At 40.6% G+C, this 23254-nt stretch overlaps 1 long non-coding RNA gene across 1 annotated transcript; it reads right to left on the bottom strand.

Moving 5' to 3' along the window:
• Positions 1-20443: 20443 nt before the first annotated feature.
• LOC135442418 (uncharacterized) lies at positions 20444-21290 on the bottom strand. Its single transcript, XR_010438669.1, has 3 exons — positions 21220-21290; positions 20940-21033; positions 20444-20565 (listed from the first exon to the last, which is right to left on the bottom strand). It is a non-coding gene; the product is annotated as an uncharacterized LOC135442418 (long non-coding RNA).
• Between the last annotated feature and the right edge of the window lie 1964 nt (positions 21291-23254).

Raw genomic sequence — 23254 nt, 5'->3', positions numbered from 1 at the left:
TACTCACACATGGGTGTGCAGGGGGTCCTAAAGATTTCCTGGGGACATCTCCTTGTTGCTTCAGGGCCACATTTTTTAGCGGCATGATGAGTTTCTAGACTCAGGTCTTCAAGATGCAGAGAGTAGATTCACTAATTTTAGCTTAATGTTGATTCCCCTAGAGTCCTTCATTTAAACAGCCTCCCAGTGTACTGGGTATGGAATCTCAGGTTCAGTTTTCCTCCACAGACGAGCAGGAATTTTAGGCAAATAGATAAATCTAGAATCATGTTCCTATCAATCCATAACATACAAACAGTAGTGGGATCATACCTGAGATATCTGAGGCTGTATTTTAAGGCATGTATAACCAGGGATCTGTGGGAATGTGGACATTTCAAGAAACTCTAGGATATTTCAGATGATTTAAAATGCCTTTGCATAGCCTGGTCAGTTGGACCTCTTGTGTCTGGTCAGACAATTTGCTATCAGTGCCACGTGGGTTCTATGAGTGGATCTGTCATAGATGAGAGCTTAGACACTTGGCTTATAAATGTTAATTTTCATTTTGATGTCTTAATTTATGACTTAAACCTATTTCTAGTGACTTAAGCTGATGTCAGATTTGATCCCCTGCAGTGTAAGCACAACACCTAGCCCTGAAAACAAGGAGTTAAGGAACACCAAATTTTATGGTCAGCAAGAAGGACTGGTGGACAGGCAGCAAGACTCCTCCTAGAGTTTTTGTTTCATTTTATCAAAACAAAAACCAAAACCAAGACAGAAACTCATCAAAAGACTAGGTTTTGCACAGGAATGATAGAGAGGTGTAGCCAATATAAGCAGAATCACAGAATCCTCTGCAAAGTAATTGAATGTTTTCTGGCATAGTCTGCAGTTCTAATTGGGGTCTGATGGGGTAAAGGGGCTTTGAGAAATTACTATTTACTCAGTAATTCAGAAAGGTCCTTTTTATTTACAGCCATTTGGGTTTATTGAGTAACTACATAGAATATTTATAGTATCTGCAGTCTGTTCACTTTTCGTTTGGAAACAAATAGAGCACATCCACAGTTGGTAAGTTAAAACCCGGTATTATGTCATCATGATGGAGGCAAGAGCCTTTTACACGGCATTCATAGACACCCCCACAAAGATCTGAATCATACTGTGTGTGGAGTTGTGGGCAGCTCTCCCTGTTGCTTCTCCCTCCTGACTCAGAGGGGCTGCTCTACCACAAAATAAGGAGGATTTTCTGTGGGGAATCTAGCCAGGAATCAAGCTAAATCAGGTAGGCATTTGACATGCAAAAATCAAGGAAAATACTTAGGATTTTAAAGCTTTGCAACATTAATAATGAAATACTGACTTTCATTAATTAGCAACATTAATGTATCTTAGCAATATCATTAAGGAAAAATTGACACCAAAGAGTGAAACCTCTCTTTTACACTGCTGTGTTGTAGTGGTTCCTGGAGAATTTGAAATCAAAGGATAATTCGTGGGCCACATCAGGGTTGGTTTTAAGTGTGGTCTCTACATGCCTCAAATCTAAGGATCTGTTTGATATGATTTTTCAACTTTTTCCATATTCCCAAAACACCACTTTTCTTGCAAAAAACAGCTCAGATAATGAGTGCTTGTCAGATTTATTTTACAAAAACATCTTTAATACAAACACCTAGCAGTCCAGGAACTACATTTAATAAGAGAATGACTGGAAGCAATTAAAGACATTAATAAATTAACAATAATATTTTTCTAGTGTAACTTAAAGCATGTCAGTGGTTTTTGTTTTTCCTGCTATAGAATCTCAAACCTCTAAAACATTTTCCAACAAAATTATGGACTCGACTCTGCTAAGTGAGAACTGACTTGTATTTTTGGGCCATTTAGAAGTCTTTAGTATCTAGTGGTGAAGAGATCTCTGCACCACTTTTTGGTTGAAAACTCATATCCAAAACAAACAATTCCCAAGGCTGAGAAACACAACACAGGCTAAAAGCTTAATAAATTCAACTAGGTTGTCAGTGGTGGGCAGAGCTGATCTGTGGAGGACTTGACACATAATTTAATACAATGTCAGCTCTTTAAAGAAGAAAAAAGAATGGTTCCCAAAATAACAAAGGGAAATATCTCCACTCTTACCAAGAAGGGAACTGTCTTAAAGATGTGAGGCTTTTATCATTCATCTTCTCCCTTTCAACTACCTCTTAGGCTAGATTAAATCCTGACAACCACTCATTCCTGACTTTTCAGTATTTGTAGCTCAAAGTTAATTTGAAACCTTGCTGTGCACTCTTTTGTACAAAGGTCTAGATTCATGACTTGTATTCAAAACACCACCAGATTGGTATCACATATCTTGTCTTTGGTTGCAGCTGACTCCAATGAAAATTCTTCTGTCCCTATCCTATGCCCAAGGCTGGTCATTGCTCCTCACATCCAATGGCATAACTGTCCCTGCAATTGCTCCTTGGCAGAGCTAATTCAATACAACTAAGACCAAAAGAGATCTACTGCACAAGAGAAGGTAGATCACGCTTAATCAATTAGGTTAGACAGCAGTTCCACAAGCACTTCTGCTGGAAAATAAAGGTTCAGAGTCAGCATCTGCAGCTCAATGAAGAATGATTGCAGCAAACTCCACAAAGCTCTGGACACACACGGGTAACTGATGTGCTTTGAAATTACACAGAAAAATCTGCTTTTAGTCTCTTTCGTCAGGGGTAAGAGCTTGAAAAAGGATAATTGGAGTCTGGATTCATAGCAAGAAGAATAAAAGCCTTCCAGGTGCCTTCCAGGCAAACTGGATCGCTTCGGGCTTGTGGCAACTTGTCCTCCAACCAGGTACTTCTGTTTCATGATAGGAACTGCAAAAGCAGGTAAATATAATTATATGCTGTTGGGATATCTTCACAGTTTCCAAATGTCTTGGACTCAGGCTTGGGTAAAGGTACAAGTAAAAATTCAATTTCATTTTAAGAAATTGAGGAAAAGAAAGAAAAGAAGATTTTAATGCAATAAAACTGAGAGTACTGCCCAAGACATGGGTCCTCCTATTTTTCTATTGGCTTTCAGTCAAAAACTTTTGGTATAGCAATAAAATACAGAAAATTTCAATACACCACTGAAACTCAGAGAAATTCCCTCTAATGCTTCAGTTTCTGGAGTTTACTAACGACCAATTTACTCCATAGTGCCTCTAATGCAACAAAATTCTTGTTTGGCAGAGCACCACTTGTGTACTTCTGTTCTGCCTTGTTTAGATGCTAAATATTAAATATCAATCAGACTTTCAAACTATCTTCCAGGATAAAAAGTCTCATTTTACCCTAATCCTGTAGAGGTGCTCTCAGTAAGGAGCCAACAGGTCACTGTCATTGAAGCAAATTAGGTCAGCTCAGCTTCTCACTTGCAGTTATTCACCAGTGAAAAAGGTGGGCTGAGATCTTCCATCTACATTGAATATTTCTCTTTTTCACTGTCCACCTTTTTATGGAAGAGATTGGGCTATAAATCATGATTGTTATGATTTGATCAGACCAGAGTGTACATAAAGCTTCCAGAACATCGTAAAACAAGTCTTGGCTCACAAATGAACACACCGAATACAAAGGAGGTTTATGGACAAAAGGATGCAATCAAGTGATTTACTTTCAGACTCAGCTGTTAGTGATGCAACTGAAAAGAAAGGAGACACAGCTCTTGTTTCTCTCTCTGGCACCAAGTTAAAGACAGAGCTCAGGTCTTGAACCAGGTTCTCAGAGTAAATGTATAGCTGATCAGAAGGCTGAGACACCGGGTGGCAAAGCAGCAAGATGTCCACAGCTCTGATCTTCCCAGGCCCAGGGAATTGGCACATACAGGTAATCAAGGACAGCAACCAAACCACAGCTGAAATGCAAAGAGTAGATTTATTTCATTACCTCAATGACAGTTTATTCCGTGATGGAACTAAAATCTTCCAGTGTCTGCGGAATTAAGGCTGGGACTCTGTCAGCACAATTGAGCAGGGTTCAGGTTGCAGAGACAGTCTATACACTGTGAATGAGAACTCAAAGTTTTACAAGAAAGCTAAAATGAAAAACCTTTGCATTCTCCTTAGTCCTCCCTGTGCAAGTGTTAATATCTTCATTAGTCATAATATGTCACTTGATCTTATTTCCGTTCAAAAACAATTGCTTAATTTCCTTATCACAGGCAGCAAGGGATGAGGGCTGGCAGAGACAGCTCTTTGTGTAAGAATGGGTAGCACATTCTGTGAGTAAAGATAGCTCTTGATTACTTTGACCTTTCATCATTATAACTTTGCTTAATATTGTAATTAGAATATTAGAATGTGCTTCATTTAGCCAAGAATGTGATAAAAAGTAATTCTTTCTGGGGTATTTTTATACACCAGAGATGATTAAGAATTCAGTCAGTGTGTGATTTTCCATTTTCTTTCCTATATCCCCTTTTTAACTTCAACTCATGAGAACTCTTAAGTTAGACCAAACCTTAATTATTGCATCCTTTTGCTTGACAGATTGAACTATATCACTAGAATCATTTAGCCTAACACCCGGGAATCATCATTTGGAACAAATAAACCATTAAGAGTGAAAAAAGGTGTGAAGGAAGGGGATGAATCAGGGCATGAAAAAAGGGCTTCACTGGTGGAGTAAGGAGACAAAACCAGTGCCATAAGGAGTGTGAGATATGTGAAGATAAATTTAGGAGTATCTTGGTCTAAAAGATTTTTAAATCACCTCCTGGAATAATCTTTTAGTCAGTGCTTGAGATTTGCTTTTCAGTACACTCAGCAGGGTCAGGATTTGCCTGAATGTTCAGAAATTCTCTTGACTTCCCAGCCAATATATTACATTACCTCATGCATGCAAAAAAGCTAAAGTCAGGAACACACTGTTAACTGCTTGTCACAATCCATCTTTTCTAAACTTATAGTTTCAGAAAATTTTGGAAGCATTTGAAAATGTGAATTGGAGACTTTCCTCTGTTCCTTTGTTGCATCATTTTTCCCCCAGTGAAAATTTTTTGACTTTGCTGGCAGCAAATTTTGCATTTGTGCTGGAAACGGTGTTGATAGCACAGAGATATTTTAGTTCCTGCTCAGAAGAGCTTACACAGATTTAAAGTCTTTTTTTCTTTTCATCCCACCCCACCAGCCATGAGGGTGAGGGTGCACAAGGAGTTGGCTGGGGACACAGCTGATCCCAACTGAAAGGGATATTCCAGACCATGTGGCATTATGCACAGTATATAAAGCTGGGTAGGGGAGAAGAAGGAAGAGGAAGGCATTTGGAGTGATGGTGTTTGTCTTCCCAAGTTGATGTTGTGCATGATGGAGCTCTGCTGTCCTGGGGATGGCTGAAAATCTGCCTGCCCATAGGAATTGGTGAATTAATTCCTCAATTTGCTTTGCCCGTGAGTGTAGCTTTTGCTTAACCTATAAAACTCTCTTCATCTCAACTCAGGAGGTTTCTCACTTTTGCTCTTCCAATTATCTCTGACATCTCAACGTGAGGAGACTGAGGAAGAGGATGTGTGGGGTTTAGGTGCCACTTGGGGTTAAACCACAACACCATTGAAAAGAGAGGAAAGAGAGGAAAACTGTTATGCCATGGTCTGAGTTAGCTGTACACATTTTCCAAATGAAAGTCAGACAGGGTCATGCTGGCTTCAGAAATCCTGTGGAGTTGAATAGACATAAGACTGTGTTAAGAAACTCCTGCAGATCCTTGAACAGTGAGTGATGTCTCATAAGTAGCTCAGGATTTCTTGGAGATTGTAGAAAGCGAAGGGACATGACCCGTCCTCTGATCAGCATCGAACTCCGATTTATTGATCTACCAGGCACATTTTATAACAGTGTTAATTAAGCTCATACATATTGCAAAACCCGAGCTCATCATAGGTTACAGATTACACATTAACCCCTCCTTTTGTTTTCAATACCTGTGGTTTGTTATTGAAACCAAGTTTTGTGTTCTCACCCTGAGATGAATGGTTCTCAAGGCCTCCATGTTTGTCTCTTTTGCTTTCCCAAAACAGCCAAGGACAGAATGTTTACCTGTTATGAAAAAACAGCCTGAGAACTCTGCTGTTTATAGAAATGTGCCTGAGAACTCATTATTTACAGAAACAGGCTTGAGAATTAGCTGCTTACAGCTGCCTTTTACTTTTCCATCAGCTGTATATTTTCATGGCCTTTTTTCCTTCAAGCCATGTCTGTGCAAAATTCTCCAACAGGAGATCAAACCATTTAGTAAGAAATTAGATGCCACAAGGAAGGCAGACTCCAGATCCTACAGCGATGACAACTGTGTGGTCTTGGGGTGCTCACAGTGTGCCATATAAGGTGAGCAATACCTGAAGGCTCAAGAGGAGAATGCTGACCCATGCAGTGGTCCCTGAGCTCTCCTAGCACACAGCTGCTGTGCAGAGGCCAAGGGATGGCCCTGGGGGAGCTGGGGCAGCAGGAGCCATACTCTTACAGAAATGGAGATTGCCTCTGTTGGGGGAGCATAAGCCTGATCCAAGGAGCAATAGAAGGAGCTAAGCCAATTTCCATTTATTTGAAATGAAGGTGATTGTCACTTTACTTTGGAGTTAGGTGTTTATATATATAGTGCATAACAGTACTCTGGTACATGATTGTATAATGCAGTGCTCCCAAGCCTCTAGGATTTTGATCATGCCTCAATTTTCCTCAGTAGCTAAATCCAAACTCCCTTCTTGGTTCCTTTATTTAGTTTCTTCATTTGTTTGTTCAGGCTTACAGAAGTATGATAAAAATGCCTTCCTGGTGCTCTATGCATTTTGATGGTACATTAAAAATAAAATCTAACCAAAATCTTACCTGAAAAATTACTATGTAACCTGGTTTTGAAGTACTCCACCTTCACAGGCTATCTCCAGGGTAAGCAGCATGTGCTCTGCATTCCATGCTGTGAAAGCACCAGTCTGGTGAGCTGTAACACAGCCCTTGCATTATTTCACACACATTGAATGGCAAAGGAAGATATCATAGAAAATCATGATCGTGGCTTAGGCCACAGGGGATCAGAGTAGACAGAGAGACAAGTGTTGTGAAGAGCAGTTTGTGTCCCTCTGCTCTAAATAAGGTTTGTCCTCAACAGCAAGGCAGTAAACCCATGTGCATGCTTGTAAGTCCTTCAAAGACAGAGATCAGTCCTTGTCTCCCCCCGTTGAGCAGGAGAGGTAAAACTTCTGTGTTCCTTTATTTCTTACTGTGAAGAGCTGTTGACTGCCTTGAAGGCATTGAGGTCCTGCAGAGGGACCTTCCTAAATCAGAGGACAGGGCAATCACTATCCATATGAAGTTCAACAAGGGGAAGTGCCAGATTCTGCACCTAGGAAGGGTCAAACCTGGATATATGGACAAACTGGGGAATGATATTCTGGCAAGCAGTGCTGCACAAAGAGACCCAGGGATTCTGGTCAATGGCAAGCTAAGCATAAGTCAGCAGTGCCCTGGCAGCCAGGAAGGCCAAGTGTTTCCTGTGGGGCATCAGGCACAGCATGGCCAGCCTGGCAAAGGGAGGGGATTGTCCTGCTCTTCTCTGCTCTGGAGCAGCGTCATCTTGGATATTCTGTGCAGCTTTGGGCACCACAATGTAAGAAAGAGATTAAGCCACTAGAGAGTGTCCAAAAGAAAGCAACAAAGATGGTGAAGGGTCTTGAGGGGAAGCCATAGAAGCCAAGAAGTGGATGAGATCACTTGGTCTGTTCAGCTTGGAGGAGACTGACAGAGACCTCATTGCTGTTTACAACTTCTTTGTGAGGGGAAGAAGAGGGGCAGGCACTGATTGCTTCCCCTTGGTGGTGAGTGGCAGGACCCAAGGGAATGGCCTGAAGCTGTGTCAGGGGAGGTTTAGGTTGGATATCAGGAAAAGATTGTACACCCAGAGTGTGGCTGGGCACTGGAACTGGCTCCACAGGGAAATGATCACAGCACCAGCCTCACAGAGTTCAAGCAGTGTTTGGACAGTGCTCTCAGGCACATGGTGGGACTCTTGGGGTGTCCTGTGCAGGGCCAGGAGCTGGACTTGATGATACTTTTGGGAACCTTCTAACTCAGCTTATTCTGTGATTTTCCCACTATCATGAGATTTATGTTTTGGTTGATTGTCTTTTTTCTCAGAAAGTCTCATCCACACTCTTCGTTTAGTGACCCACTTGTTCTGTATGTATTTTTTTCCCCTTTCGTCCCTACCCAGATATTTTCAGCATAACTCACTTCCTACTACTTATTGGAGACCTCAGAGCAAGCCTGCATCTTTGACATGGAAGGAACACTTCCTCCCTTTTGTCCATAAACACATTATACCCTTTAAATTAACATTTTTAATCGATATGCCAATTATGTGAATTTTCTCTCCAAGTCTGTTCTGTAAATTAAACCACATTCTGAACCTCTGCATGAATAATTTCAGGTTTACAGATGTATTCTCCATGGTTTTTATCATACACAGAAACATTAAATGTTTGGCAGGCTTTCTGTAATCCCCTTTGACACTCCTAAACTCTGTAAAACAAAATATCTCTTCTAGTTTCTTGGTCTTTGTCCAAGTCAGCAAGTCAGCTTGACTTTATACTCATCTGTAGGGCACTGTCCATTGGTACTCTTGATCCTGGTTTAAAACTCTTCTCAACAAATTTACAAAATGATCTTCAAAGTTTCTCTTCCTCTTCACGTATTCTAAACTCTGCCATCAGTCAAAGAATTACTCATTAAATATCCTTGGATGAAGCAGTGAAAACCCTCCTGACAGCACCATCTGCTTAGCCATGGCTTTGTCAATTGGATACATTTTTATGTGGATGTGCTTTGTCCCTTCACTGGAGGAACAGATGGAAGTCCCCAGTCCTTCAATTTTCCTTCCACTATTTCACAGTCAGTTTGGATCAGCGTAGGAACACTAGCAGGGCTCAGGAGAAAAAGCAGAATTATGCCTTGACCAAGAGTCTGGATGTACCTCAGCAACTTTCAGTAATATCTCACCTCCCAAGTACTCTCCAATACATCTCTGGGAATCTCTGGGAGTCTGGGCAGAGCTTTTCCTCTGCAATCCTCACAATACTCACCTGCCGACTCTGACAGAGGCTTGGAAACTAGAAGAGATATTTTCTAGAAGAGAAATTTAGTCATTATAGAAATTTACTCATACAGTCATACATTCATCTAGATCTCTGCCCCTTTGGCAGCATGGGTTGCCCAACTGAGCTCACTTTCAACCTACCATGCAAGCTGTCCCTGGGCATGCAGCGGAACAGATGACATATAAATAGGTATTTCCTCCTCTTCTTTATTTTACTGCCATGTTATTTATGAAATGTCTCAATTTTGAAAAACACAAATTTATCTAAAAACTCAAACAGGATTTTCAAAATTTGGAAAGTTTTGAAAGATGAAAGGGAAGCTAAAAAAATAGAAACAGAATCATAGAATGGTTTATGTTGGAAGGAACCTTAAAGATCACCTAGTTCCAGCCTCCCTATTCTACTAGATCAGATTGCTCAGAAAAAAAAAGAAAAGAAAACACAGTATTTGCTAATTTTTTTTCCTTCATATCCTTTTATAACTTACTTTATATATGTTATGTTTTGACCTCCCAACCTTCTTCCAGATCATACTTATTAAACAATATATTTTAAAAGTCAGTAGTACTAAATTCTAACATAACAACCCAATAAGTATTTCATCAGCCAAATCTTTAACACTGTAATCTGCTAAAACCATGACTTCATTACAAGATTAGCTTTGCTTTTTACTTTGTTCCTAGCCAAACCCAATTCCAATTCACCACTCCAGCCCAATTTTCCCATGCAGTTAACATGCTCTACTGCAGGAAGGTGCTACACTTTTGTGGGTAACATGATAATTTCAGTGGATTGTGACAAGAATTCAGTTATACCAAGAAGCCAGAATGTTAACGAAAGGGGTTTTTTCAAAGTCAGCCTCTTTTCTGCCTTTATTTCTGTTTGTCAAAAAACACCTCTGTAAGGTTAATGCATCAAGCGGCACATATTTAGAGCACCAGGCTGTCTGCAGTACAAAACCAAATAATCTTATTTCCATTATCTGGAAATTTTTATCTCTATGCAATTAATCAGAGGTAAAGGTATAATTTAAAGCTACATTATTCTTGCTGCAAAGCTCCCTATTTGCAATGTACTTTTTTTACTCCTCGCTGTAAATGCTACAAGCCCACAGGCAGCCTTGCCAATGTGTGGTTCCTGGCTACACTGAATTCTTGCCAAAGAGGCAATTTAATTACTGACAATAGACCTGCAAATTAATGGTGGTCACTCAGGACAGGACTAAGGTTACAGGAGATGGTTTCTCTGGGATATTCCTATTAGCAAGGGAGGAACCAGTGGTTCATAATCTGTCATACTTACTATGGATAGAATAAAATATTCTTTTGTGGCAGAGGCTTAACCCATCAACCCCTCCTAGTTTTCACAGATACATGTGGATACCATCAAAATCCCTTGTGGCATTTTGGTGGTATCCACATGTATCCATGAAAACTAGGGTTTTCATGGCCTCATAATATGTGCAGTACTGTACATATCTCTTTCTGCCTGAAAAGTGTTTACCTTTAAGCACCCAGCAAGAAAACAGGTTTTGTCCTCCAAACACACCACTGGGTGTATCCTGTTCTGGTTCCCCTTTAGCACTGGGTGTTTTCCACTGATCACTGAAGTGCAATCCTTATTTTTGCAACCCAGTCAGAATTCTGAGATATCTCACTGTTAGTGACTCTTCCAGGGTTACTTTGAGTATACAGCATTGTTTCCCTTGTTTTCAGTAATAGCAGTGTGATCTTTCTCATAATTTCTGCAAAAGACATAATTTGTCAAAGAAACCCGTTTCCCTTGTCACAACTTTTGCAACATTTCTTCCTCTTCTTTCAGTGCACACATCCTGGAAATGATGGTTTCATCTTCTTCACATTTCTCATTATGAGAGTGAACAACTGCAATTAAATCATGCCTTCAGCTTCCTTTGCTCCAAACTAAACATATCCAGTTCTCATCAGTCGGGCACAGCTCCATGCTAGTGGTCTTTCACTGTGTTCTCTGCAGTTTGTTCGTCTCTGTTATGCAGCAGAGACCCCTAAACTGGACAGTGTAGTCCAGGTTCAGCTGTCCTCTTCCCTAGCATGAATGTCAAACCTCAGCAGTTCAGTGCAGGGAATCACAACTTGTTTTGGTATCCCATTTGTAGAACACTCAACACCATGGGGCTCAGCACCTGTGTAGATTTTGTCGAAAGAAACCTAAAGGGGTTCAAGATAAAAAGGTTATGACTTCAAGCTGTGTAAATGCTTAACTTCATGTATGAAAAGTATAGTGACAGGTGCCTTCAGGACTAGTGCATCAGTCAGGCAAAACAGGACTGAAACTGCTAGAACAGGTTTTCATAAAAGAAGAAAATAGAAAGTCATTATGATATTCAAACTGTGGAAGATTTGTAAAACATGAAAGCCATGTCCACACGCTGACACCTGTCAAGACCACAGAGGCCATAGGCGAAAAACTGTAAAAATAACCAAGATATCTTCTCTGTAGGCAGAAGACAGCTGGTAGTTACCCTGGCCTCCTGCTGAATTCTGGAGTCACTGCTGTGAGCACATTTACCTGCTACTGACAGATTCCACCAGTCACAAGAAATCCAATGTTCCCTCCGCAGGCATGGGGTGACCGGGCAAGTGATCCAGGCATCAGCTGAGCCCTGCAGCCAAACTGGAGAATTCAGAAATAAATAAGAGCATCTTGGTGTCCCAATCTGGGAACACGTCCTAAGCTGCAAACTCAGTGAACAAGAGGGAATACACCCAAATATATCTGGTAAAAGTTCTTATCCAGTTATTTCACCATGGTAGCCACTGTGAAGAAAATTAACTCTACCCCAGCCAAAACCATCACAATCAAACAAAAATAAAATTCTAAAACATGCTTCTGTGCTATTATAATTTTATTTGCTTTTAAGTAAGATGGTTCCTTAACCATAAAATCAACCCTTTCTTTTTCTCTCCATAATAAAATAACCCACTATGAAAAAACAAAATTAAAATAATTGACAATAAAACAATATAAAACTCTCTGACTATGACTGAAAGTGCACACTTAGGAAAGGTTCATTTTCTTCTACATCATGAAATGAAAAATAATTGTCATCACTCCCCTGCAAGCTATCCAACGTGATTTCTATTTCATAAGGATGCAATTATTGTGAAATGCTAAATCCCCTCTAAAAGATGCCTGAACTCACTGAACAGCCATTAAAATTTATCAGCCTCACATCACAGAGGTCTTGATGATTTTTCTGCCTTTTGGTTTCAGTTAATATGACCTCAATGACCTCATCTTGCATTTAAATGCCAGATTAAGTTTATCCCAGCCTGGCTAAATTCTGACAACCCACTTTGTTGTGAAACTAGAGACTGCTAGTCTGATATGACCAAAACTAGTATCATATCCTTCCAAGTACTCAGGGAAGTAGATAGCTTTGTCTGGAAAGACAAACAAGAAGGACAATGGAACCTGTTTAGGACAGGAATCCTAGATGACAGTCACTTAGCTCAGGAACGAAAGAAGCTGCACACAGAAGCATCTTTGACAGAGTATTTCTTCTGTGTCAGGGATAAAACAGACTATTCTGACTCATTTCATACTCAGTAGCCTTTTACCAGTTTAATTTGAAAATCTTCACATGTGTTTTAAAACTCCATCCCTGCTGGTTTTGGCTGGGATAATTTTCTTCACAGTAATTTGTATGGGGCTGTGTTTTGTTCATGTGCTGGAAACAGTGTTGATAGCGCAGGGATGCTTTCATTCAGTGCTCACACAGGCTCAAGGCCTTTTCTGCTTCTCACCCCACTCCACCAGAGGGGAAGCTGGGGGTGCACAAGAAGTCAGGAGAGGACACAGCTGGGACAGTTACCCCAGCTGACCCAATAGTATTCCATACCAGAAGGTGTTATGATCACAGATAAAGCTGGGGAGAGAACAAGGATGGGAGGACATTTGGATTGATGGTGTTTGGCTTTCCAAGTCACCATTATGTGTGATGGAGCCCTGCTGTCCTGGAGATGGCTGAACACCTGCCTGCCCATGGGAAACAGTGAATGAAAATTCCTTTTTTTCTGCTTTGCTCCTGTGCACAGCCTTCGCTTTACCTATTAAACTGTCTTTATCTCAACCCCCTGTATTTTCTAGGTTTTACTCTTTGAATTCTCTTCCCCATGCCCTCATGGCAGTGGACTGAGAAAAAGGCTGTGTGGAGCTCAGTTACCAGCTGGGGTTAAACCATGACAAAAGGTTAATCAAGCTATTGCCATGCAAACAGACATCCCACAAAACAAGACAGAGGATGTCATGCTACAATAATGATATTTAAAAGGGAATAAAAACTTTAAAATATCTAGATACTTCTGGAGCTCATCTGGAGTCACCCATAGCCTTGTCAAATGAGTTTGAATTTTTCCAGGGATAGATGAACCTTGATCTCTCTCAGATAAGATCTGAGATATTGTCTTTGTAGCAAAGGATAGCTTAGCTGCATGGCCACAACACAAGTCCTGGCAGGCAGACCTGATGATAGAAGTGCCTTTCTTATCATACCTGCAATATCATCCAATTTCCTCAGCTCATCCTAAATTCCAGCTATTTGTTTCTAGCCTGGATTTCAGATGCTACCAGTCAGCAACATGAAATGTCTGACCAACCATCATATAAAAAATCACAGGGGAAATTTCCCAAACATAGACTTTTAAAAATAATGAGATTCAGAATATTGCAGCTGTAAGCCCTTTTTGTTTCTGCTAGGAGCTTTCTGTCTTTCAGCTCTCAGAATTTACACAATTCTGCTTTTGAGTTTCTAAAAAGAAAACCCAATAAAGTCCAATAGCTGTCAAGTATCACATGAAGAAAAAAGAAAAAGACAATACAATGATTTCCATGGACCTTAAAAGTGTTCTGTGTAACAGATTATTAAGGAATACCTATGCTGCAACTGCCAAAACATAGTGTCTCTGGATCTGATTCAACTTCAGGAGCTAGCAGACTAGAAGTCTGCCACCAGAAATTATAGTCAGCATCATCCTATTATTCTCCTTTCCTGAGGACAAGCGGCCTAGATTCTTCAAAGATGTCATTTCACTTCTGTTGTCGCACTTGACTGTATCCATAAGTGAAGTCACTACCTTGCACATGATCTGCCTTCAAAGCAAACAATAAAATTGCACCTTCCCTCCTGCGGTACAGCTGGGATGCTCAAAAACCCTTGCACTCCATTTCTGTCAGCCCCAAATACTGCCATCAGTGTTACCCACAAACAGCAGAAATCAAACTGCCCAAAACTGCTGGATTCTAACTCAGTCCTCATTACAGGTTGGTCTCTAGGTTTTGTGCTCAGTGCCAATGCAAATGTTTGTTTCAGGATTTCCCCTCACTTGCTGCAAGACCATGCTGATCACACTCACATCCCACCTAGAGGTTTCTCAGCTGTGAGTCCCAGCCCACTGTACAATAATCACCTCTGTGACCAAACATTGCTAAGGAAAACTACTCAGCCTGGATTTTCCATTTTATGTCTTATTACTTAATAGGCAAAAGTGAAGCAACATCCAGTACCATCAGAATTCAGAACTACTGAGAGCTGCCAACTGGATAAGTCAGTAAGGGCTCCATAGGAGCCACAGGAGTTCCTATTACAAAAAGTCACACCAACAGCTTCAGCAGGAGCATTGATCAGGACAATAATGTGAGCAGAGCTTATTATTCAGTACATTAAAATCTATTCCTTTGCTCATTCTGCCATATAGTGATCCTAGCTGGTCAGGATATAAGTTCCACCTCTCCTCTTTAAACTTCACAGTGTACTGAAGAAAATTCTTACTGTTGTTCTTAGTGGAAAACTCCTTCCAATAAAAACACCTGTGCAAACAAATCTTACTAAGCATTGGCTGGTTACCAAAATCAAAGGACCCACAGTCATCCAACCCCATAAATGAATCCAAAATATAGTCTCATAGAAGCATTCCCTCCTCTGTACCCCATCATACCATACTCTCCTTCTTCCCCTTAACAGATATACATATAGTTATGTACATTTTAGTGATGGTTTCACCTTAAATTTTTGCATGGATTTCCCATACCTTATACCATTTAGAGCTGATGGAACTGTACATTCCCTTTGAGGAGTAACCCACTGGACTTCAAGGCCAGAAGTGACCACTGGCTATCTTGAGTAGATTTTATGTGTTCCAGTTAATCCTAGCAACAAAACAATAATGGCTATCTCCAATTTGCCTTCTAAATGTTATTTCCTCATTTCTTCCTCTCTTAAAAAGCCCAACAAACAAAATCAAAATGAAAGCACAGGGAGAATGGTGGAAAAGAGATTTGCCTCTGCCCTGCCATCTGGGCTGTGAGTATTTTTGGCTGCCATTTGTTTATGTGAGTCTTGAAGCTTGTCCTTGTCTTACTGCATTGAAGCAGAGCTGGAGTACACCAGCTCTCGTTGCTGTTCCTGTGCTAAAACTCTTCTCCAGCTTTCAATTCCCCTTTAGCACTCTTACTTGGTACCTAGCTCTAATTTCATGCTTTTTTTCTTTTTAGTGATTCTCAGACCATTAATTCTCTACAATTCCCAGACATCCGACTTTCACACTGCCAAGATGGTCTTGTGTCATGCAGTTAACTTTGCCTACAGATTGTTAAATGCTCCCCCATGAGTCAATTCAATTTGACATCATCCCACAGTGATGGTTCACAGGAATATGGATCAGATGCTTTCTCAATGCTGCACCTCAACACGATGGAGAAATGGGCTGACAGGAACCTCATGAAGCTCATCAAGGAGAAGTCCAAAGTCCTGCACCTGGAGAGGAACAAGAAAATGGAGCCAGGCTCTTTTCAGTGCCAGGTCCAGGGGCAATGGAAACAAACTGAAATGCAGAAGGTTCCCTTTGAACATCAGAAAACACTTTTTTCTTGTCAGCACTGGCACAGATTGGCCAGCAAGGTTGTGGAATGTTCATCTTTGGAGGTACTAAGAATGTCTAGACATGGTCTAGGACAATTGTTCTTGGTGGTCTTGCCAGAGCAGGGGGGTTGAACCAGGTACCCTCCAGAAATTCCTCCCAAACTAAACCATTCTGTGATTCTGTCCAAATGCACTAATAGGTTATTTCCCTTATAGAATCTTTCAACCAGCCTAAGAAACAGCATCCTAGTCACGTTATCTTGTCACATTATTGGAAACTGTAGGAGGAAGAGTGGGATCTATACACTGGTTCATGTTTTAGTGAGTGGAAGTGAGCATCACATGCAGCTGGGATTAGGAGAAACTGGATTTCCAGGTTTTATTGCTAGTTCCCATGATGCTTTTATGGATAGAATAGCTTAATCCCTCTGTATTTTACTTAATCCACATGAATAATGAGAACACATTTTATTCCCTTACATACTTACATTACATAGGTATGTCATTTAATGACCTTAACATGTTTTGAGATCATTATGTGAAAGACACCACATACAGTGGTAACATCAGTTATTGAAATGGGTATACTAGCAAGAGAAAGGCTCATGTCTTAACCCTGGAACGCATCCTAAACCATGAACACGGGTTGTGAGAGGATTTTGAATATACCCACAACAAGATTAAGACCCAAACAAGGTTGAATGTTGGTAACCAAAATCACAAATCACTTTTATTTACAGCCAAGGAAGACAGTAAGGAGGAAAGATAGAAAAGTAGGAAAAAGCAGAGAAGTAGAGAAAGCAAGAAAGGATCCCACAGCCCCTTATTGCATGGGTTACATCATATGGACAGCTCTGGTGGATTGCAATATCGCGTGTGAGAAGATGCCATCTGCTCCTTTTGTTTTCTGAGTGTCTCAATTCGCTCCAATGGACCCAAGCAGTGGTGGAAGGGGTTGTTTTATAGCAGTTGCACAATTAAAGACCAAATTAACATGTGGCTTAACATATGAAATTGCTTTACATAAATATTACTAGTTAAATATAGGCCCTGGAAATGCGTGTGCTGCATATATGAATATTAACAAATGCAGGGCCTATTTAAACAAGGCACAGGCAGCCTCCAAACCTCAAAATAAGAATCTGAGTCAAAGCATAATTGTGTGTAAGCTCAAAACTCTGTCATTAGTATTAGTTGTCTTCATTAAAGCAGCCTTCCTCCTGCAGTCACTTTAAGCCGTGTATCCTTCTTTCTCTGACCAGAAATCAGCACTACTTTGAAATAAATATTTGGGTATTAAGCCATTACAGCTCTTTTGTTGTTTGAATCATAATGTTTAGCCAGCAAGTCAGTTAAGCTTAAAATCCCTGGGCTGAGGACAAATTCCAGCTGTGGGAATGCAAAATAACTGGTCATGTTTGAGGAGAATGGCAGCACTACAGCAGCAGGTCTCCTGTGTTTGATGGCTTGAAGAGAACCAGGCACTTTGTCGTTGGGGGGCACAGGGGGAATTTGCCACAAAAAGGATAAACCCAAGAAACAGCATGGAGGTAAAGAGACCACAGGAAGAAGTGCTTGGAAGGGGAATTTTGAAGCTCCTGTTTAAAATACTGCAGCTAAAACTTTTAGAAATGTTTTATCATAAAGGAAATTTCAATCACAGCTTTAAATGATTGACATTGCATACTAAATTGCTATCAGTGTAATCTTTACCTTTTGATATTTCCTTCTGCAAGAATTTGGTTGCTGTTCTTTATCATTAGGAGAAACAGTTTGATGAGCTTTGGAAGACTAAGCCTCAAAGCAGGTAGTGTGCAGTTAGGTGTACTTCAGAGTGGAGCTATTTTCAAATGGACAGTAGAAGCAGGAGATATACAGGTTTGGAAGAAAATTTTGGTGTCTTAAGCTGCTTTTCTCTTTCAGAACAACTGTGCTAATATTGCTGTTAAAGTAAGATTTTGGTTTAAAAAAAACCAGAAATATAACAATAACTGAGTTTTTTACACCCTGTCACAACCCTTCATATGTTTATCCCTAACCTAAGGATTGCTGCTGGAATAGCAAATCCAAAAATACTCCATTTTCTTAACTCTTGGCAAAACTACTTGCTACATGACAGGAAATGGAGACAGATCAAGTGACTCCACACAGAGAGAAAGCATCAGTTAGGCAGCAGCTGAACCATAATGAGTCTCTTCTAGAGACTCTTCTCTCAAGAGTCTCCTGGCAATGCTTTCACCAAAACATTACGCAGCAGTTTAAGATAGGAATGCTTTTATCTATTCCCCCTATGAACTAAAAGGAGGACACAGCCCTGCAGCCAAAGCAGCATGCAGAGGAGAGGAGAAGTAAGGTTAGCATTTAAAGTTGAGGTGAACATTTCAAAAATCTCTGATTCTTTGACCTCATTATGTTTTTACACAGTTTCTGTAATAATAGTCTCCAAGAGCAGCTATAACACATGCCAATCTGGAACTACAGAAAAATAATTAAATAGAAGGCTTTCAGTCCAAGTAGTCCACATCTAGATAGTTGCAGTGTTATTAAACACTACAAACTTTTTCAAAGTCCATGTGTAGGAGTTTACTGACTAGGCACAAATGTACTTTCTTCCATTTTTAGCTAATTCTTTTACAAAACACTGAATATTTAAGAACTTTTCATTACTTTGTTTTTTCTTGAAGCTGAGATCAAAGCTTGATTCAAGTTGCAACAATGTTATTCCAACATGTTATAAGAAATTTTTTAAGTCATCTAAAATCTGTTAACCACGAGGTAAGCCAATCCCACCAAGGGGTACTTTTAGTGATCTCCTATTCCAGCATTGCTTTTTCAATTGATTGTATTCCTGGCTCTTGAGCATTTATGCCCATTTCCCCTTTTGGGAAGGAGAGAAGTTTTCTCTCTCTGCTTCCATATATTACTTTCAATGGATGTCTGACACTGAATTTATCCTAAACAAATTCCGACAATGACTGTGATAATTATAATACACATTAAGGCCTCAAGTAGTGCAGCCAACCCTTCAGTGACTAATTCCCAATTTCCTGCAGAATTTTGTTTAGCTGATTAGTCTCTGCAGCCTGTTGTAATTCCTCGGGGAATTGTCTGGCTCACTGACTCAGTGAAAGGTATACAGGTGGTGATATTACTCAAATTGCACATCACACCAAACCCTTGAACTAAATCTAGTATGAGATTTCCAGTTTCTCCAGAAGAAGCTATATCCCTTTGAGCTACTATTCTACAAAATACAGAAATATGATCTTCATTAACCATTTCATTTCAGACAAATACTGTCATGTACTCTATAATCATCAAAAAATTCACTTGATCCTGAGTGCAATTTATTAAATATTTCATTTCAATCTTATCTGTAAGGGATTTACTGTCTGCTGAACAGCCCAGTGAAGTGTTTCCCGGTTTGGGGCTGGCTTGGTCCAGGTGTAGTGAATTCAGGAGTCTCAGGAGTCTCAGTCAACAGTTTTCATAGCCATGTGGGTAGCCAGGAGAACTTGGAATGGTCCTTTCCACATTTCCTTAAGTGTTTCATCATTCCACATGTGGACATTTACCTAATCCCTGGGTTGATGAGGATGTACCTGAATGCCCAAGGTTGTTGAGGAAAAACAAACCTATGCAAAACTGAGAGCTCTTTTCCCAAAGATAATACATACTCTTTTAAATTACCATTTCCTATCACATGGCTTTCTCCTGAGATAGTTAGTTTGATACAGTGTGCCTTAAATATATTCATGAGGACTTAATCTTTCTTTAGATCTAGGCTGTATTCTAATTCTTAATAAGGCCAAAGAAAAAGCCTGAGGCCATCTTACTGAAGTTTCTTGACAAATCTTACTCATTTGCCATTTCAAGTTTTGGGTCATCCTTTCTACTTTTCCACTGGACTGAGGTATTTAAGGAGAGTGGAGATTCCATGTAACTCCCAAGCACTCTGCATAAACTTTGAACTGTTTCAGCCACAGAATGAAATTCTCTGTCTGAAGACAGATCCAGTGGTACCCCAAATCTGGGTATAATTTCCTTTAAGAAAATTTCTGTTACTTCTAGAGTTTTGTTGGTGCAACAGACAAAGGTTTCTGGCCATCCAGAAAAGCTATCCACCAAGAACAGCATCAATAACCATCATCTCAGGGTAGTTCTAAAAAATATGTCTTGGTTTAAGACAGTTTAAAGAGGTGAACACTCTAAAATGAGCTACCTCCCCTTAGTTCCATCCAGTCCCTTTCCAAAAATAAGGAACAAACACAAGCAGATATAAAACAATAGATAACAATTTATTGACAAGTGAAACAGCAACAAATAACAATGAAACAGGCAAAAAATAACAGTAAGTAATCACTAGATAGTGATCACTAGACATAAAATTGCTAAATTTCACAAATCTCATGGCAACAAAGAGACACCCAAAAGGGTGGAAACACCTGCAGGGTGACCCAGCCCCAGGGACTGGCTCACTTTGCACACTTCACTCCAAAACAGTTTTTGATAGCGTGTGGAAAATCATGGTGCCAAAGACTGGTGTCCACAGAAGAGCCCTGCAAAAATCAACTTTATTTGAATAAAAGGAGAGTCTAGTGGAACATATCCCTGTGGGGCCTCTTGAGTTTTTGGAGGATCCAGCCTCCTTTTATCCTAAACTCCCAACCGCATGTTGCCCTCCTCCTTTCCCCATTGGCTGAGGCACTAAGAATGTACAAACTTCCCAAACCACCTACTACCTGTCTTCCTTCTAACATGTACCCCCACACCATTCTTCTAGAATATGATTGGGTCTTTCAAGTTATCTAGGTATATGGTCTGATCTCTCCTAGACTCCCTCTAGGAAAACCTGAAAACTTTAAAATTTTCCCACATGAATAAGGAACTAGGCTCTATGGGTCATGAACAGGGAAGGCTCTGAGTAGCTTACTGAGGTAAGAGATTGCTGGATTGTCTCAAGGACTTCAATAGTCTTGGCTTGTTGCTGGATTGTGGCTTCCAGCCTTGCCGTTTGCATCTGGAGCCTGAAAAAAGTACAGGCCTTATCACAGAAGTCCACAAGAGAGCAAATACAAAAAGAACAGCACAAAAGAACCTCATCTAAAAAGCATCTTTGAAAATCATGTCTTAGTATCTCACTGGGATACAAGATGACAGTCCTGTTGTTTTCACAGAATCACACAAAATGAAGCCTTGCTCCACTGTCTTACCGTTGAATGCGTTCTTCCAGCAGGGGGATAGCTGCAGCTGAAGAATCAGAAGACTCAACCAGGATGCGTTGCATGTTCCTCAAAATTGTTATTACCTTCTTCTTTTGGGCATTCTTCCCTGAGTCAGCATAATATTCATTCTTGTTAAGAGGTTCTTTCAGGTCCTTGAGCTGTTAAACCACAAGAACAAACCCCAGTAGAAAGCTTTTATATATTAGAAAATATTAGAGTGCTTTGATGTTTTAACTCTGATGTTAACTTTCAAAACCTGTGTTACTTCTTCATCTTTTATAGTAGGACCTCTCCTACACTGATTTCCTGGAGTGTTTCCTAGAGACTGGCACAACACTTTTCTTCTCCTCTTTTCTCTCAAGGACTCTGAACACACTTTGTAGCCTGTTCTGGTGTCATGGTTTAGGAATGGTATTCCCCTAATTCGTGTTTCCACTGAGACTCTTCCCAACCACACTGCTGCTCCCTTGCTCCCTCCTTCTCTCTCACTCCTGCAACAGGAAGGAGAGGAGAACTGGGGACACAAAATGTAAAGGTCATGGGCTAAGTTAAGAACAATTTACTGGAAACAGCAATGAGATAAGAAAACTATAATAGCAATGATATTCATAAGAAAAATGTTCCAGAGAGAAGTAAGAGATTCATATGCAAAATACTCAGGACTGGTGTTACCCAGCCACTCCCTCAGCCTCACTTATTCAACCACAAGGGAATAGACTCCCTTTTCTTTCCCCTTCCCCATGCACCACGTTCTCTCCTGGTCCCTCCACCCTGCCCTGCTTCCTCCATCCTTGGCAATGACTTGAGGTGGTATAGAGTAACCTCAGGGCCCTAGCCATGCCCCCTCCTGGCTACTGTGATTAGAAACTCCTCCTCTTCCTAAATTGACTTTACAATTCCATATGGTCCCAATGGTGATGGGCAGAAGAAATACTGCAAAACATCAGTGCAACCCTCCAACAGGCCTATTCCTACTCTGCCAACACACAGTCCACTTTGAAAAACCACACAGGAGAGGCAAATACTGTGTGCTCCATGATGCCTGGGAAGCAGCTTTTTGAAAGGAATACATGTCCTTCTTCCATTAAGGACGAAGTGACATCATAGCTAGTGTTTTTTTAATTGTAGTCACCAGACTTATAAAATCAGTCACATCAGTGATGTGTCACTCAACTTACTCCTGTTGCAAAGTTGTGTAGTGTACTAAGACCACCTCAGTGCAGCCCTCCACTGTTACTTCAAGTGGTACCAACGGGCAAAGATCAAAGGCAGCAGTGCTGTTCCTTCCCCTGAACAGCTCCATGTTACACAAGAGTCTTAAGGAATGATCAGTTCCCTGCTCTGTTTACTACAAAGAAGGCTTGGGACTCTGCCAAGAAACAGGCATTTTCCACACCCTAGTTTTACACCTCTCCAGTTTCTCCAACAGCAGTTTCTGTTCCTTCCTGCTGTTGATCTTCACAGTTCCAAGAGGAGCTCCTTCCAGGGAGTCCTTTCTGAGAATTTTGTCAAGCTTCTGCCTGGCCAATGGCTAAGGAAATGGTGTTTCATAAGCATGGCAAAATCAGTGTGAACATGACAACAAAAGTGATGCTTTTACTGATGAAATTACATTATTAGATTGGTCTGCAGGTTGAGGGAGAGGTTGGCCAGCAGGTTGAGGGAGGCAATTTTCCCTTTCCACTCTGCTCTTGTGAGATCCCACCTAAAGTGCTGTGTCACCCTCTGAGGCCCACAGCACAAGGCAGACATGGATCTGTTGAAAAGAGGCCAGAGAAAGGCCACAAAGACATTCATGGGCCTGGAACACCTCTCCCATGGATAAAGGGTGAGGGACCTTGGATTTTCCAGTGTGGGGAAAAGCAGGCTCTGGGCAGATATGATTGCAGCCTTTTAACAAAAAAAGAAGGAGAGATATTTTTACCAAGGATTGGAGTAACAGGTCAAGGAGCAACAATTTAAAATTAAAAGACAGTAGATCTGAATTAGATGTCAGGAGGAAAATTTTCCAAGTATTGTGATA

Source organism: Zonotrichia leucophrys, chromosome 1 (assembly GCF_028769735.1).
Source record: "Zonotrichia leucophrys gambelii isolate GWCS_2022_RI chromosome 1, RI_Zleu_2.0, whole genome shotgun sequence".
NCBI classification, from domain to species: domain Eukaryota; kingdom Metazoa; phylum Chordata; class Aves; order Passeriformes; family Passerellidae; genus Zonotrichia; species Zonotrichia leucophrys.
This window is presented reverse-complemented; position numbering and strand designations above follow the sequence as displayed.